Consider the following 16,158-nt stretch of genomic DNA (forward strand, 5'->3'; position numbering starts at 1 on the left):
TTACCGGCTTTTCACATATCTCGCGCTGAGTTAAATATAAATACAGAATATAAATATATATATATGTGTGTCTCAATGAAATATATATATATATATATATATATATATATATATATATATATATATATATATATATATATATATATATATATATATATATATATAAAAGAGCAAAAAGAAGGCAGCACTCCAGTCACTTCTCAAGGTGAAAAAAGGGTTTATTCAGCCCACATATTCTGTGCAACGTTTCGGCTCACACTGAGCCTTTTTCAAGCTTCAAGGCTTGAAAAAGGCTCAGTGTGAGCCGAAACGTTGCACAGAATATGTGGGCTGAATAAACCCTTTTTTCACCTTGAGAAGTGACTGGAGTGCTGCCTTCTTTTTGCTCTTTTGTATAAAAGTTTTGGGTGGAGAGGTGGACGACTCGACCCGGGAGGCTTGGCACCCACTGGTGAGCGGTTGTGCTGTTCCAATTTTACCTTCTATATATATATATATATATATATATATATATATATATATATATATATATATATATATATATATATATATATATATATATATATATATATATATATATACACATACACATACACACCCCCCCCCCCCCCCGCTGTATATATGTTTTGCCGAACATTTGAGCACATAAATCCATTAGATGTCGGTTTTGCAAGCCTGCGAGAAAATCTCGCAGTACGGATCCCATATGGATTACATACGGAGGATGCCATGCGCAAAATACGCTGACACACCCTGCCTACGGATGACATAAGGATCACTATTTTGGGAACATTTCTGCGTATTACGGCTGTAAAAAACGGACCGTATTTACATACGCTGAGTGTGACGCCGGCCTAAGAGTGAGTATAGGTTACTTAGCTATTGTTTTCCATGTCCTCTTTGTAAGCAATATACTTAAAATATCAGAAAATCTATTCATTTTATTAGGCATATGCAAAATATGCCTTTCATATAGAGAGTTATAATGATGGTCAATAGTATGTGCTTCACCATTCCCTATGAAGCATGACCAGTCACAGACAACTCCTGAGGCATCTTCCCCCATTTTTCATGCATCATTCTTAAATGCAAAATGAATGATGACAGTAATAGAATAAAAAGTGTAACTGTTTCCACTAGTCTATGATATTTTCATGTATTCATTCGAATAAGAACGTGGTTTCTTTTTCTGAATTAGTTTGCACAATGAGAAGTAAAAAGCCTTCAGAGTGCGCACGAGGTATTGATTTGGCCAGCCTCATACAATAGTAATGTGAATGCACTTAATTCGCAGGACAATTAAACCTTGGGTTAAAAGGCTCCCACGGAGCTGAACAAGTGCAAGGGTTTACAAATTATACTGTCAGGAAGCCAATAATGGATCAGAATGTGAATGCATCAAAACAAACTTTCCTTGCGGATTAGTCAAATATCAGCAACACTGGCAAAGACCGATTCATATCCTGGATAATAGAGCGTACAGAAGTCCTGAAAAGGAAACTTGCCAGCACAAAACAATGCAGTATTCCTTCAGCTTAGGAGCAATTCATACTGTTTGGCTGTGCTCTCCTAACGCTCCTTTCTGATGTGTACAAGAATAGAGTAGACTACCAGCAACATCTCAGATCATCTTTGTCAATATAACCAAGTGGGATGGCCAGAAACACCCTGCATATTAATGTCCTATGTATTGCTGTTATTATGAGCTATTTTAGACCCCTGCCATAGCCCTGATAATCCATGAGAGGAATGCAGCCCTTCAGAATATTATTAAGAATGTTCCTGTCACTATTCCTTTAACATTACATAAAAGAATCACTAGTTATTTGTGTCTCTCACCAACAGCCTCGCTTCACACTGTTATTCTTTCATGTAAATTCTGGATAACCAAAAGACACAAGACTGTAGCTATAGATTATGGTAACACGTTCATACTGTGCTCTTTTGAATCTGGCAAGTGCAAAATTGGACACAGCGAACACATTAGGGCAACTGAAAATCACTGGGCTTAACATACTTGTGCCAACTAGATCTGCATAACTGCAGAGCCCAGTGATTGGCTGCAGCGGTCACAAGTAGTAATGTATCATTAGCACTGCAGCCTGGCAATAACAACCTAGGAACAAAGAGGCAGCATTGGAGTAGTGGTTACTGACAAACTCATTTTGCTAGTTTTACACTAGGTAAGCCTGGGATTTACAAACAAATAATAATGGAAAATTCCTTTAAGGACTGTATATTGAAAGGAAAGTCATTGAGGTTTATTAGAAAGTTGCACAATGTTCAATAATACAATCATTTTATTACATAATAGATAATCCTCAAACATGAAAACACAAAACTAAGAAAGTTGCAAATAATTATCAAAAATTAGTCAGCAAAATATTTAAGCTAAAACGTTTAGGTCCAATGTCTAAATGTTAGATTATGTATCTTGAACATAGAATTATTCATTCAGATTGAAGAGGAGCCAAGTAAACCATCCAGCTTGTGCGACTATTACACAGAAGCTGTGGTTATATACTATGCATGCAACCCGGAGCATCAATAAACCTCACAAACCACATTGTCTGCACCTCAACTGAACTACCAGGTAAAGCCACAAAGTAAATATCCGGTGAGAAATTAGTTCTAAAGGCAATACTTTTGGTTTATGGGCACCCTCCTTGCAAAGTGGGTGACTAAAAAGGTCAGGAAAACACTGAGGTTTGGGCTACACCGCGACAGCCATTGTGCAACCAAAGTTCACTTGGTATCGCTGCTATATCACGGCACAATATAGGGGAATTCTGCAACAAACACATGCAAGCAAGTCAGATTTGCTGTATTTTTTGATACTTGCTTGTAGTATTGGCCTCATTCATTTCTATAGTGCTACAACACTCAGAAAGGTCAAATGCTAATACATATAGAGATTTTTCTTTTTGTGCCGTTTATTTAGAGGTTTTTAATTAGCCTCTTTGTAGGCAGGATCCAGAAAATTAGGGCCCACAGGCTGAGGTTGTCTTCAAGCAAGACACATTGAAAGTATATAAATCTGCAAGGAATTGCTCTCTATAGATTTGGAAAAAAATCTGAAAATGTTTATACGTCTTGAGAAAGAGTGTTGTCCGGCATCTAACAGCAGATTGCAGGCTGTCTTCTGCCAGCAGACATCAAACCATGGAACATCACATATTGATTGGCGTGTATTAATTATACAACTCAAAGCAACAATCAGGAGCTAGATACCTGTATATTTTTTTTTGTTTCAATATTTTTATTTGGAAAATAAAAATTTCACAATAATCTCCCAACGTGGGAGTACTGAAAATACAAAATTTACATAAGTATCAACACTAACATTGTAATGTATGGGGGAAGTATTAATGTTGATTAATGAAAGACAAGACAAAAACAAGACAGAAACAAAAGGGGATAAGTCCAAGACCGAATACAGTATAAAACCACTCTACAATTTTACAATAATATTCTCACATATCAACAAGTATCGATCGGTTATCAATATTATCCAGTTCAGGATCCCCACTCCTTCGAAGAGAAAAATAAAAAGCAACATCTCAGGGAGACAGGGTGAGAGCCAACTTCATTTGACCATCCGGATATAGTTCGAGCCATGGCGACCAGGTTTGGAAAAAGGAATTCCAGCTATCAGTTCTCGTCGCTTGAATGCGCTCATATATCATGATAGTGTTCATTCTATCTTTGACAAGAGATATTGAAAGTGTAGGAGACCTCCATTTTGACGCTATGTGTATTTTGGTTGCCATTCCCAATAACACCGCCAGTCTGTGTAATTTTTTAGATAACCCCTGCGGTTTTAATCCCAGAAGGAGGGTCAGTGGGTTCATTAATGTCTCTTTTCCAATCATCCCATCCAGTAAAAGCTTTACCTCCCGCCACAGATCAGTAACCACCGGGCAGGACCACCATATGTGACTCATGTTTCCTGGTGCGTCACAACCTCTAAAGCATTTGTCAGAGATTTTAAGACTTAAGGCCCCGTCTCACACAGCGACGCTGCAGCGATACAGACAACGATGCTGATCGCTGCAGCGTCGCTGTGTGGTCGCTGTGTGGTCGCTGGGGAGCTGTCACACAGACAGCTCTCTCCAGCGACCAACGATCAGGGGAACGACTTCGGCATCGTTGAAACTGTCTTCAACGATGCCGAAGTCCCCCTGCAGCACCCGGGTAACCAGGGTAAACATCGGGTTACTAAGCGCAGGGCCGCGCTTAGTAACCCGATGTTTACCCTGGTTACCAGCGTAAATGTAAAAAAAAACAGTACATACTCACCATCTGTTGCCCGTCAGGTCCCTTGGCGTCTGCTTCCTGCTCTGACTGAGCCGCCGTACAGTGAGAGCAGAGCGCAGCGGTGACGTCACTGCTGTGATCTGCTCTCACTTTACGGCCGGATCTCAGTCAGAGCAGGAAGCGGACGCCAAGGGACCTGACGGGCAACAAATGGTGAGTATGTACGTTTTTTTTTTTTTTACATTTACGCTGGTAACCAGGGTAAACATCGGGTTACTAAGCGCGGCCCTGCGCTTAGTAACCCGATGTTTACCCTGGTTACCAGTGAAGACATCGCTGGATCGGTGTCACACACACCGATTCAGCGATGTCAGCGGGACCTCAACGATCAAAAAAAGGTCCAGGCCATTCTGACACGACCAGCGATCTCACAGCAGGGGCCTGATCGCTGGTACGTGTCACACATAGCGAGATCGCTACTGAGGTCGCTGTTGCGTCACAAAACTTGTGACTCAGCAGCGATCTCGCTAGCGATCTCGCTATGTGAGACGGGGCCTTTAGGACTACAACAATTTTGACAACACAAAGATTTGCTTTTAAAGCAGGCGCTTTCTTGGGATGGCCAGAAGTGTACTCAGCAAGAAAAAAAAAAAGTGTTTGTGCTCTAAATGAAACTCACGAACATTACAGTAGGTTTTCATTAAAAATTCTGTCTATAATCCCACAGCCATATTACAATCTGACCACAAGCATGTTTAGATCAAGATGGTATGAAATCATACAGCTTTGCACCATCACAAGACCACAGTGTCAACCGCACAAAGCAGGGACCCCAGCAAAGCAAGACTTATTGACCCAAGATAACCAAACTGATTTGTAGGTGTCCGATCACGAGATACATGATGAGACCTACAACAAAAAACTAGGACTGGGCGGTTGTACAGACAAATGCAAGGGGTCAGAAAGGGGGTTCTGTGCTTGAATTCCTAGTGATCAAATAGTAATAGCATGTGCTTTGCAAATGCCACCATTAAGGCTAGGGCTACACAGCATCAAATGACTGCAAAGTGGTTGTGTTGCAGACAAATAGGACAAAATGATCGTTTGCCTGAGAATTTGGGTGAACGTTTACAATGCAGATTTCCTGTGACAAAAAATTGGTTTAATTTAACTGAATGGCGTCATGTAAAATAAATGGAAAAGTTGTAGAACTTTCATCAAGTCAGTCTTTACCACCACTGTTTCATCAAAGGTTTCCACGTATGAAAAAATAAAGAGAAAAGATTTCCTTACTCGTGAAGGTGTTAAATCAAGGACCACAGACGGACTGCACACTGGTGCCATCCATGTGCTGTACTTTGACTGTCACAGACCCATAGACATGATTGAGTGTGCAATTTTGATCGGTGACATGTCTCTGATTTTTTTGTGGCCACACAGTCCACAAAAAAAAAAAAAAAAAATATGGACATGTCAAAAGCACCACAGACTTTAATGGGTAAATGTTCTATCAGCGGAAAACACAGAACACGTATCTGAAAAACGTATATGTCTGAATGAGCCCTACGGGTATGGGTACAGGACATCTTGCAAACTCAGATGAAGCAGTTATTAAAGCGGAACATGCTTCAGGAAACGTCAGTACTTTATGCGATGTTTTTACAAAAGCCGGCAATCATCTTTTTAGACATCTATATTTAGTTTGTGCTTCTTCCAAGCAGAAGATGGCAGATGAATAGTTAGGTCACTTCTTTCACCAGCTTTAGGTCTTCTGAAACCTGAAGTGGTTAAAAGATGATCAAAAGATTGAACATAAGTTGTTTTGACACAAATGCATATTATGTTCAATCTTTTGAGCATCTTTACGGCGCTACTCCAAGCGGGTTTCAGAGCAGACCCGGAGAAGACGTCATGTCCACATTATGCTATGTTCAGAAGTTGGGGATAATTCAGGGATTTTCTGTCTGGAGTTCCCCCAAAAAATCCACTCAAGAATACAGTACTAGCACGGTGGCAAAATTATCACTCAGCCATACGTTGCTTTTGTTTTCAGTTTAGAAACTGACCCATTTTGCTTATTTTTCAAATCCATATTACATCAATTTCATCTGCATAACTGGGAATTTTCCCTATATGTAAACATTAGTGATGTGCGAATATACTCGTTACTCGAGATTTCTCAAGCACACTCGGGGGTCCTCCGAGTATTTTTTAGTGCTCGGAGATTGTTTTTCTTGCTGCAGCTGAATGATTTACATCTGTTGGCCAGCATAAGTACATGTGGGGGTTGCCTGGTTGCTAGGGAATCCCCACATGTACTTATGCTGGCTAACAGATGTAAATCATTCAGCTGCGGCAAGAAAAACTAAATCTCCGAACACTAAAAAATAATGGAGGACCCCCGAGCATGCTCGAGAAATCTCGAGTAATGAGTACCGTATATTCGCTCATCACTAGTAAACATGAATGGGGTGGCTTAAATTCGCAATTCACATACTATGCTGAGGAGTTCCTTAAAGGAGATCTGTCAGCATGTTCTTGCTACCTCATCTAAAAACAGCGTAACCTAGGCAAAGAGAAGCTGAATCCAACAATGTATGACTTAGGCTACGTTCACACTAGCGTTGTGCGCCGCTGCGTCGGCGACGCAACGCACAACGCACGCAAAAACGCGTCAAAACGCACGCAAAAACGCTGCGTTTTGCGACGCATGCGTCGGTTTTTGCCAAAAATCGGACGCAAGAAAAATGCAACTTGTTGCGTTTTCTTGGTCCGACGCTTGCGGCAAAAAAGACGCATGTGTCGCACAACGCAACAAAAAAAACCGCATGCGTCCCCCATGTTAAGTATAGGGGCGCATGACGCATGCGTCGCCGCTGCGTCGCCGACGCAAACCCGACGCACATTAGCTTAACGCTAATGTGAACGTAGCCTTAGATTACTGGATGCAGCCGATCTGACACAATCAGAGCTTTGAGATTTAGCATGAAGCAGAGCAGAGAAAGATAACCCCACCAGGCTCTGTGTACAAAGTCCATAGACAGTGAGCTGCTTAGTTGCTGGACAATCCAGAAATGTTAATCTCTTAGTGATGAATCCTTCACAGTTAGTAAGCAGCACAAACTTTGACAAGTGACACATCCCTGAATTCTGTTTTTCAGCCTCTATCTCCTGCTGTCTTCAGTTTGCATATTAAAATCCTGCTGATAGATTCCCTTAAGACAGAATCTGTGAGAAGGATTTCACCACTCAAACTATTTATACGTGCATGCAGCTCTTTCAGTCCAGCAATACCTTTACATGGCAAGTCTGTTCTTCCATTACTGAGAAGTCAGCATTTGAATTGATATGCAAATAAGACTGAAAATACCGACAGACCCCGAGCTATATCCCAAACTGAAGAATAAGACTATGTTCACATGTTGTGTTTTTTGCTGCAAGTTTTTTTCTGCTGGCAAAACCTACTCTCTTGGAAGTAAAGCAGATGCTTAAAAAAAAGGTTTTGCTGTGTTTTTTTTTTTTTTGCTGTATTTTTCATGCTCTTACAGTTTAGTGCCTGTTGCTGCAGAAATCTCAGGAACAAAGCCTGATACCTGCGTTTTTGCTACCTTTTTTGCACTTACTCACTGCTTTCTATGGATGAAAAAACACTGCAACAATGCTGAAAGAAGTGACATGCTGCAGTTTTCAAGAACTCAGCAGTTTTCCAATTCAGTAAAAAAAAAAAAAAAAATTGTGTTAGTGAGTTTTCTGAAATCTCAGATTTTGCTGGTACTGTAAGTAAGACGCCTCCTGAAGAAGCGGTCAGTGAAACGCGCGTCGGGGCAGAGGGACGCCGAGAGCAACCACGCCACATCACGCTGGTAAATATGTCTTTATTACTTTTGGTTCAATCTTTGCTTCCCCTGAACAAATAGTTATCTTACACCTTCGGTAACTAGATAATGCATCACATTATTAAATGTAGGTGCCGCAATACGAGATAGTCCAAAGTTGGTGGACATCAGTTTACTATAGCATTACATCATTAGCAAAAGCTGCGGCATTTCACTTTATTATCTGAATTAGATGCTATTGTATGTGGGGTTTAGCCTTTTTAAATGAATTTTGTACATAGTCTTACCATACTGTTTCAGGAAACTGGTGGTTGCTCCATGGCGGCTAAGTCCCTCTTTTAATGGATTTTGCACTTTTTTGTACATTTATGTCTATTTATGTTATATGTTTATTGAGTTTAATTTATGTTTAATAAATGTTATTTTATTGAAGCACCACCTGTTTTGGCAATTAGTCATTGATTATAATTTCCAAAAAAAAGTGATTTATACGTTTCATATTAAGTGGTACTTGAAGCCCTGGTAAAGGGACATTATATATAAGGCATTTTTTTGTGAGTTACATGGTACTGTGAAATGCAGCTTTTACTTTGCATAAAAAAGTCAAAGTATAAATATACCGTATATTTTTTCATTATTTATGATGCACCCTGGGGTTATTAGTAAGGGATTGTTTAGTAGTGCACAACCCCCCTGTAAGGTTGCAAGACCTAATTTGCCCTGTAGCTTTCTCTTTAGCGAGGGTGATCTCAAAGGTACATGCTACAAAGTATTTATAACTTATTCACAAAAGGAAACAATGTCTCTACCACTTCCACAAATGTACCAGAAGTGTGTGTATTTCACCCATCAGAGACACGATTCACATCCAGTATTCACACCGCACTTTTAACCATAATGAGAAGCAAATTAAGATTTAAAGTGACAGATTAATACAGCCTCACTAACATGACTGCGGTTACTATATTCAATGTGTAAATGTAATTTATCCCACAATAATTTAGGAATTTAACACAAAGTGGGTTTTATGCAGGTGAATGAATTTGACAGATTAGATAATACAGGATTTTGTAGATCACAAACACAAGCCAGGCTTTAAGACAGTCAAAGCGTTTGTAGTAATTAAACAGGGAAAAAAATGCACAGAAAGGAGTTTTGTTAGTTACACCCCACCTTATAGAGCAGATGAAATCTGGTATTAATCTAAATCTTAAATTCCTCCAGATCCAGGGCCCTGGAGCATTGTACAGACAGCTCTCCTAGGGGCTCAAGACTTGATTACATTCTAAAATTCCATCACAAGAAACAGTAAAACAGATTCTTCGGCATAACAATACTAAACTGTAAATTGCTCAGGCACCATCAGTAAAACCAAAGCAATGCATATCTGATCTTCTTCTACCTGTTCTCAACAAACTGCAAAGTTTGGAAATTGGGGGTTACTCACGCCAGCAATGGCAAAAAACAAGCAAGACCAAACATGTCTAGAGAGATCACAGATGTCCTTTCCTTAACCTACAAAACAAACACTGCGAGGACTACACGGCATCAGACACAAAACACCGAGAGGACTACACGACATCAGATACAAAACACCGAGGGGGCTACACGACATCAGATACAAAACACCGAGAGGACTACACGACATCAGATACAAAACACCGAGAGGACTGCACGACATCAGATACAAAACACCGAGAGGACTACACGACATCAGATACAAAACACCGAGAGGACTGCACAACATCAGAGACAAAACACCGAGAGGACTACACGACATCAGATACAAAACACCGAGAGGACTGCACGACATCAGATACAAATCAACGAGAGGACTACACGACATCAGAGACAAAACACCGAGAGGACTGCACGACATCAGATACAAAACACCGAGAGGACTACACGACATCAGAGACAAAACACCGAGAGGACTACACGACATCAGACACAAAACACCGAGAGGACTACACGACATCAGATACAAAACACCGAGAGGACTGCACGACATCAGATACAAAACAACGAGAGGACTACACGACATCAGACACAAAACACCGAGAGGACTACACGACATCAGAGACAAAACACCGAGAGGACTACACGACATCAGATACAAAACAACGAGAGGACTACACGACATCAGATACAAAACACCGAGAGGACTTCACGACATCAGACACAAAACACCGAGAGGACTGCACGACATCAGATACAAAACAACGAGAAGACTACACGACATCAGATACAAAACACCGAGAGGACTACACGACATCAGATACAAAACAACGAGAGGACTACACGACATCAGAGACAAAACAACGAGAGGACTACACGACATCAGATACAAAACACCGAGAGGACTACACGACATCAGATACAAAACACCGAGAGGACTACACGACATCAGATACAAAACACCGAGAGGACTGCACGACATCAGATACAAAACAACGAGAGGACTACACGACATCAGAGACAAAACACCGAGAGGACTGCACGACATCAGATACAAAACACCGAGAGGACTTCACGACATCAGATATTTAACACATTTTGTTTTCATCTTTTTACAGAAATAATAGAGAAAGCTCACCCATTTAATGGCAACCCTTTACAATTGTACACTAATCAATCATACAGATATCGCTTTGTTATTCATTGTCTTGCCAGTTGTAGCCCCCAGAGGACTGCACACCCCTTACAACACATGCCCCTTCATTCATTGCCCCCACGACTGTCGCCCCTTTATTCATCGCCCACGTTATGGCACGCCACTTCATTCTCTGTCTCCGTTACGTCACGTCCTTTTCATTTATCTCCCACATTATTGCACTCTGCATCATTTGTTCCCCCATATATTGCTTGTCTCTTTCGTCACTTCTTATAATAGCATGGCCCTCAGTCTGACACACCAGGGACACAGAATGCACACTCATTCTGACACCTTCCCAATCTGATAACCTTACAACCTTTATTATTGTAACGTTTATGCACTATGTTAATAACATGCACCCCTGATGTCGAACCCCTTGTAAGGCCATGCCCCTCCAGACACCTTCTGGGTAGCAGGACATACTACTGTCAGTACAGTAAAGAACACATACAATTTCTTCCTGGCAATGGCCATATAACAATAATCATTCCTCCAGGCACCAATATGTGATCAAAACCATTTGTAGCTATACAGATAATGTGACATATATCGTATGTGGCAATGGGACAAGTCACCGATGACAATGAACCTGGCAGCTGGCAAATGTGTCTCATGATGGTTAAGAAAAAGCAGATCACAGCCTGTGTGCCAGACAGGTCACATCCCACAGCAGTGCAATGTTATCACTGTGAAGACACATCCCACGGCAGTGGAGCAGTACATATATATATTGTCCCTATATGACACGTCCCATGGCAGTGGAGCAGTACATATATATATTGTCCCTATATGACACGTCCCATGGCAGTGGAGCAGTACATATATATATATATATTGTCCCTATATGACACGTCCCATGGCAGTGGAGCAGTACATATATATATTGTCCCTATATGACACGTCCCATGGCAGTGGAGCAGTACATATATATATATTGTCCCTATATGACACGTCCCATGGCAGTGGAGCAGTACATATATATATATATTGTCCCTATATGACACGTCCCATGGCGGTGGAGCAGTACATATATATATAGTGTCCCTATATGACACGTCCCATGGCAGTGGAACAGTACATATACGGTATATAGTGTCCCTATATGACACGTCCCATCGCGGTGGAGCAGAACATATATATAGTGTCCCTATATGACACGTACCATGGCGGTGGAGCAGTACATATATATATTGTCCCTATATGACACGTCCCATGGCAGTGGAGCAGTACATATATATATATATTGTCCCTATATGACACGTCCCTTGGCAGTACACATATATAGTGTCCCTGTATGACACGTCCCATGGCGGTGGAGCAGTACATATATATATTGTCCCTATATGACACGTCCCATGGCGGTGGAGCAGTACACATATATAGTGTCCCTATATGACACGTCCCATGGCAGTGGAGCAGTACATATATATTGCGTCCCTATATGACACGCCCCATGGCAGTGGAGCAGAACATATATATATTGTCCCTATATGACACGTCCCATGGCGGTGGAGCAGTAAATACATATAGTGTCCCTATATGACACGTCCCATGGCAGTGGAGCAGTACATATATATATAGTGTCCCTATATGACATGTCCCATGGCGGTGGAGCAGTACATACATATAGTGTCCCTATATGACACGTCCCATGGCAGTGGAGCAGTACATATATATATTGTCCCTATATGACACGTCCCATGGCGGTGGAGCAGAACATATATATTGTGTCCCTATATGACACGTCCCATGGCGGTGGAGCAGAACATATATATAGTGTCCCTATATGACACGCCCCATGGCAGTGGAGCAGAACATATATATATTGTCCCTATATGACACGTCCCATGGCGGTGGAGCAGTACATACATATAGTGTCCCTATATGACACGTCCCATGGCAGTGGAGCAGTACATAAATATAGTGTCCCTATATGACACGTCCCATGGCAGTGGAGCAGTACATATATATATATTGTCCCTATATGACACGTCCCATGGCGGTGGAGCAGAACATATATATTGCGTCCCTATATGACACGCCCCATGGCGGTGGAGCAGAACATATATAGTGTCCCTATATGACATGTCCCATGGCGGTGGAGCAGTACATATATAGTGTCCCTATATGACACGTCCCATGGCAGTGGAACAGTACATATACGGTATATAGTGTCCCTATATGACACGTCCCATGGCGGTGGAGCAGAACATATATATAGTGTCCCTATATGACACGTACCATGGCGGAGCAGTACATATATATATTGTCCCTATATGACACGTCCCATGGCAGTGGAGCAGTACATATATATATATATATATTGTTCCTATATGACACGTCCCATGGCGGTGGAGCAGAACATATATATTGTGTCCCTATATGACACGCTCCATGGCAGTGGAGCAGTACATATATATAGTGTCCCTATATGACACGTCCCATGGCGGTGGAGCAGTACATATATATATATATATTGTCCCTATATGACACGTCCCTTGGCAGTACACATATATAGTGTCCCTGTATGACACGTCCCATGGCAGTGGAGCAGTACATATATATATAGTGTCCCTATATGACACGTCCCATGGCGGTGGAGCAGTACACATATATAGTGTCCCTATATGACACGTCCCATGGCAGTGGAGCAGTACATATATATTGCGTCACTATATGACACGCCCCATGGCAGTGGAGCAGAACATATATATATTGTCCCTATATGACACGTCCCATGGCGGTGGAGCAGTACATACATATAGTGTCCCTATATGACACGTCCCATGGCGGTGGAGCAGTACATATATATATATTGTCCCTATATGACACGCCCCATGGCGGTGGAGCAGAACATATATATAGTGTCCCTATATGACACGTCCCATGGCGGTGGAGCAGTACATATATATATTGTCCCTATATGACACGTCCCATGGCGGTGGAGCAGTACATATATATAGTGTCCCTATATGACACGTCCCATGGCGGTGGAGCAGTACATACATATAGTGTCCCTATATGACACGTCCCATGGCGGTGGAGCAGTACATACATATAGTGTCCCTATATGACACGTCCCATGGCGGTGGAGCAGTACATATATATATTGTCCCTATATGACACGCCCCATGGCAGTGGAGCAGAACATATATATAGTGTCCCTATATGACACGTCCCATGGCGGTGGAGCAGTACATATATATATTGTCCCTATATGACACGTCCCATGGCGGTGGAGCAGAACATATATATAGTGTCCCTATATGACACGTCCCATGGCGGTGGAGCAGTACATATATATATTGTCCCTATATGACACATCCCATGGCGGTGGAGCAGAACATATATATAGTGTCCCTATATGACACGTCCCATGGCGGTGGAGCAGTACATATCTATAGTGTCCCTATATGACACGTCCCATGGCGGTGGAGCAGTACATACATATAGTGTCCCTATATGACACGTCCCATGGCGGTGGAGCAGTACATACATATAGTGTCCCTATATGACACGTCCCATGGCGGTGGAGCAGTACATATATATATTGTCCCTAAATGACACGCCCCATGGCAGTGGAGCAGAACATATATATAGTGTCCCTATATGACACGTCCCATGGCGGTGGAGCAGTACATATATATATTGTCCCTATATGACACGTCCCATGGCGGTGGAGCAGTACATACATATAGTGTCCCTATATGACACGTCCCATGGCAGTGGAGCAGTACATATATATAGTGTCCCTATATGACACGTCTCATGGCGGTGGAGCAGTACATACATATAGTGTCCCTATATGACACGTCCCATGGCGGTGGAGCAGTACATATATATAGTGTCCCTATATGACACGTCCCATGGCGGTGGAGCAGTACATATATATATTGTCCCTATATGACACGTCCCATGGCGGTGGAGCAGTACATATATATATTGTCCCTATATGACACGTCCCATGGCAGTGGAGCAGTACATATATATAGTGTCCCTATATGACACGTCCCATGGCGGTGGAGCAGTACATACATATAGTGTCCCTATATGACACGTCCCATGGCGGTGGAGCAGTACAGATACATATAGTGTCCCTATATGACACGTCCCATGGCAGTGGAGCAGTACATATATATAGTGTCCCTATATGACACGTCCCATGGCGGTGGAGCAGTACATACATATAGTGTCCCTATATGACACGTCCCATGGCGGTGGAGCAGTACATACATATAGTGTCCCTATATGACACGTCCCATGGCGGTGGAGCAGTACACATATATAGTGTCCCTATATGACACGTCCCATGGCGGTGGAGCAGTACATACATATAGTGTCCCTATATGACACGTCCCATGGCGGTGGAGCAGTACATACATATAGTGTCCCTATATGACACGTCCCATGGCGGTGGAGCAGTACACATATATAGTGTCCCTATATGACACGTCCCATGGCGGTGGAGCAGTACATATATATAGTGTCCCTATATGACACGTCCCATGGCAGTGGAGCAGTACACATATATATTGTCCCTATATGACACGTCCCATGGCGGTGGAGCAGTACATACATATAGTGTCCCTATATGACACGTCCCATTACCGTCCAGTACAGATACATATAGGCTGCAGGTGAGAAGCCACAGGGGGAAGTTCCCAGCACAAGTTAGTGGCCACATCCCCGTGTAGCCCGGAGCCTCAGGCTGCTCCATACACTGCGCGAAGTTCATGTCAAAGTCCAGGAAGAAGCGGGAGCCGCTCCGTCCACACACCGCACACACCGAGCGTCCAGCACTCCAACAGGTGATGCCAGCCATACCACCTGAGCCCGCCCGGCGCCACTCACCCGGGTCCGTGCGGTACAGGAGCAGTCAGCCGGCGGCGCCCATGTCTGGCAGGCGATTCCCTTACCCTGAACGTGGAGCGCCAGGCACAGACACACCTGTGGGCGATGCACACATCCGCTCCCCAGCACAATACCAGACAGGAAACAGAAAAAAAAATCCAGAGGAGAAAAGAGAGAGGGAGCGAGAGCCGGTCCTCCTCCCTCCGCTCAGGATCGGGTTACAGCCTGGCCGTGCTGAGGAATGGCGGCGGGCGGGAGGAGAGCGATGTCTGCGCCTCATCCCCAGACACTGCTGCCTCATGAGTGATAATAACAAAGGTGCTGGACACTGGCATGGCGAGGAGCCGCGCACTGTGCCACCATGTACCGGACACGTGAATGGCAGCTGTCGCCTCACAACGCCCGTATACTGGCAGTGCTCTCACCTCAGGGATGGCTGCCCAATGTTAGAGCCAGAAGCCACAGGGACAGTGCCAATGTCTAGGCACAGGGAGCGGGCTGCTGCCCAACCTCTGCTGTGTGTACTATATATGTATATGCACTGTCCTGTGGTGTTAC

The 16,158-nt window shown here is 42.9% G+C and overlaps 1 protein-coding gene across 2 annotated transcripts in view; it reads right to left on the reverse strand.

The window, feature by feature from the left end:
- The window catches only part of PLXNB2 (plexin B2), a 280,779-nt gene extending 264,895 nt beyond the window's left edge, over positions 1–15,884 (reverse strand). Inside the window, exon 1 of one of the 2 annotated variants that reach the window (XM_077264920.1) lies at positions 15,601–15,884. The gene's annotated coding sequence lies outside the window, so the exon portion shown is untranslated. The remainder of the gene's footprint in view (positions 1–15,600) is intronic. The other variant, XM_077264921.1, reaches the window with a different exon arrangement.
- Between the last annotated feature and the right edge of the window lie 274 nt (positions 15,885–16,158).

The sequence above is a fragment of the Ranitomeya variabilis genome, chromosome 5 (genome assembly GCF_051348905.1).
Source record: "Ranitomeya variabilis isolate aRanVar5 chromosome 5, aRanVar5.hap1, whole genome shotgun sequence".
Classification (NCBI taxonomy): Eukaryota; Metazoa; Chordata; class Amphibia; order Anura; family Dendrobatidae; genus Ranitomeya; species Ranitomeya variabilis.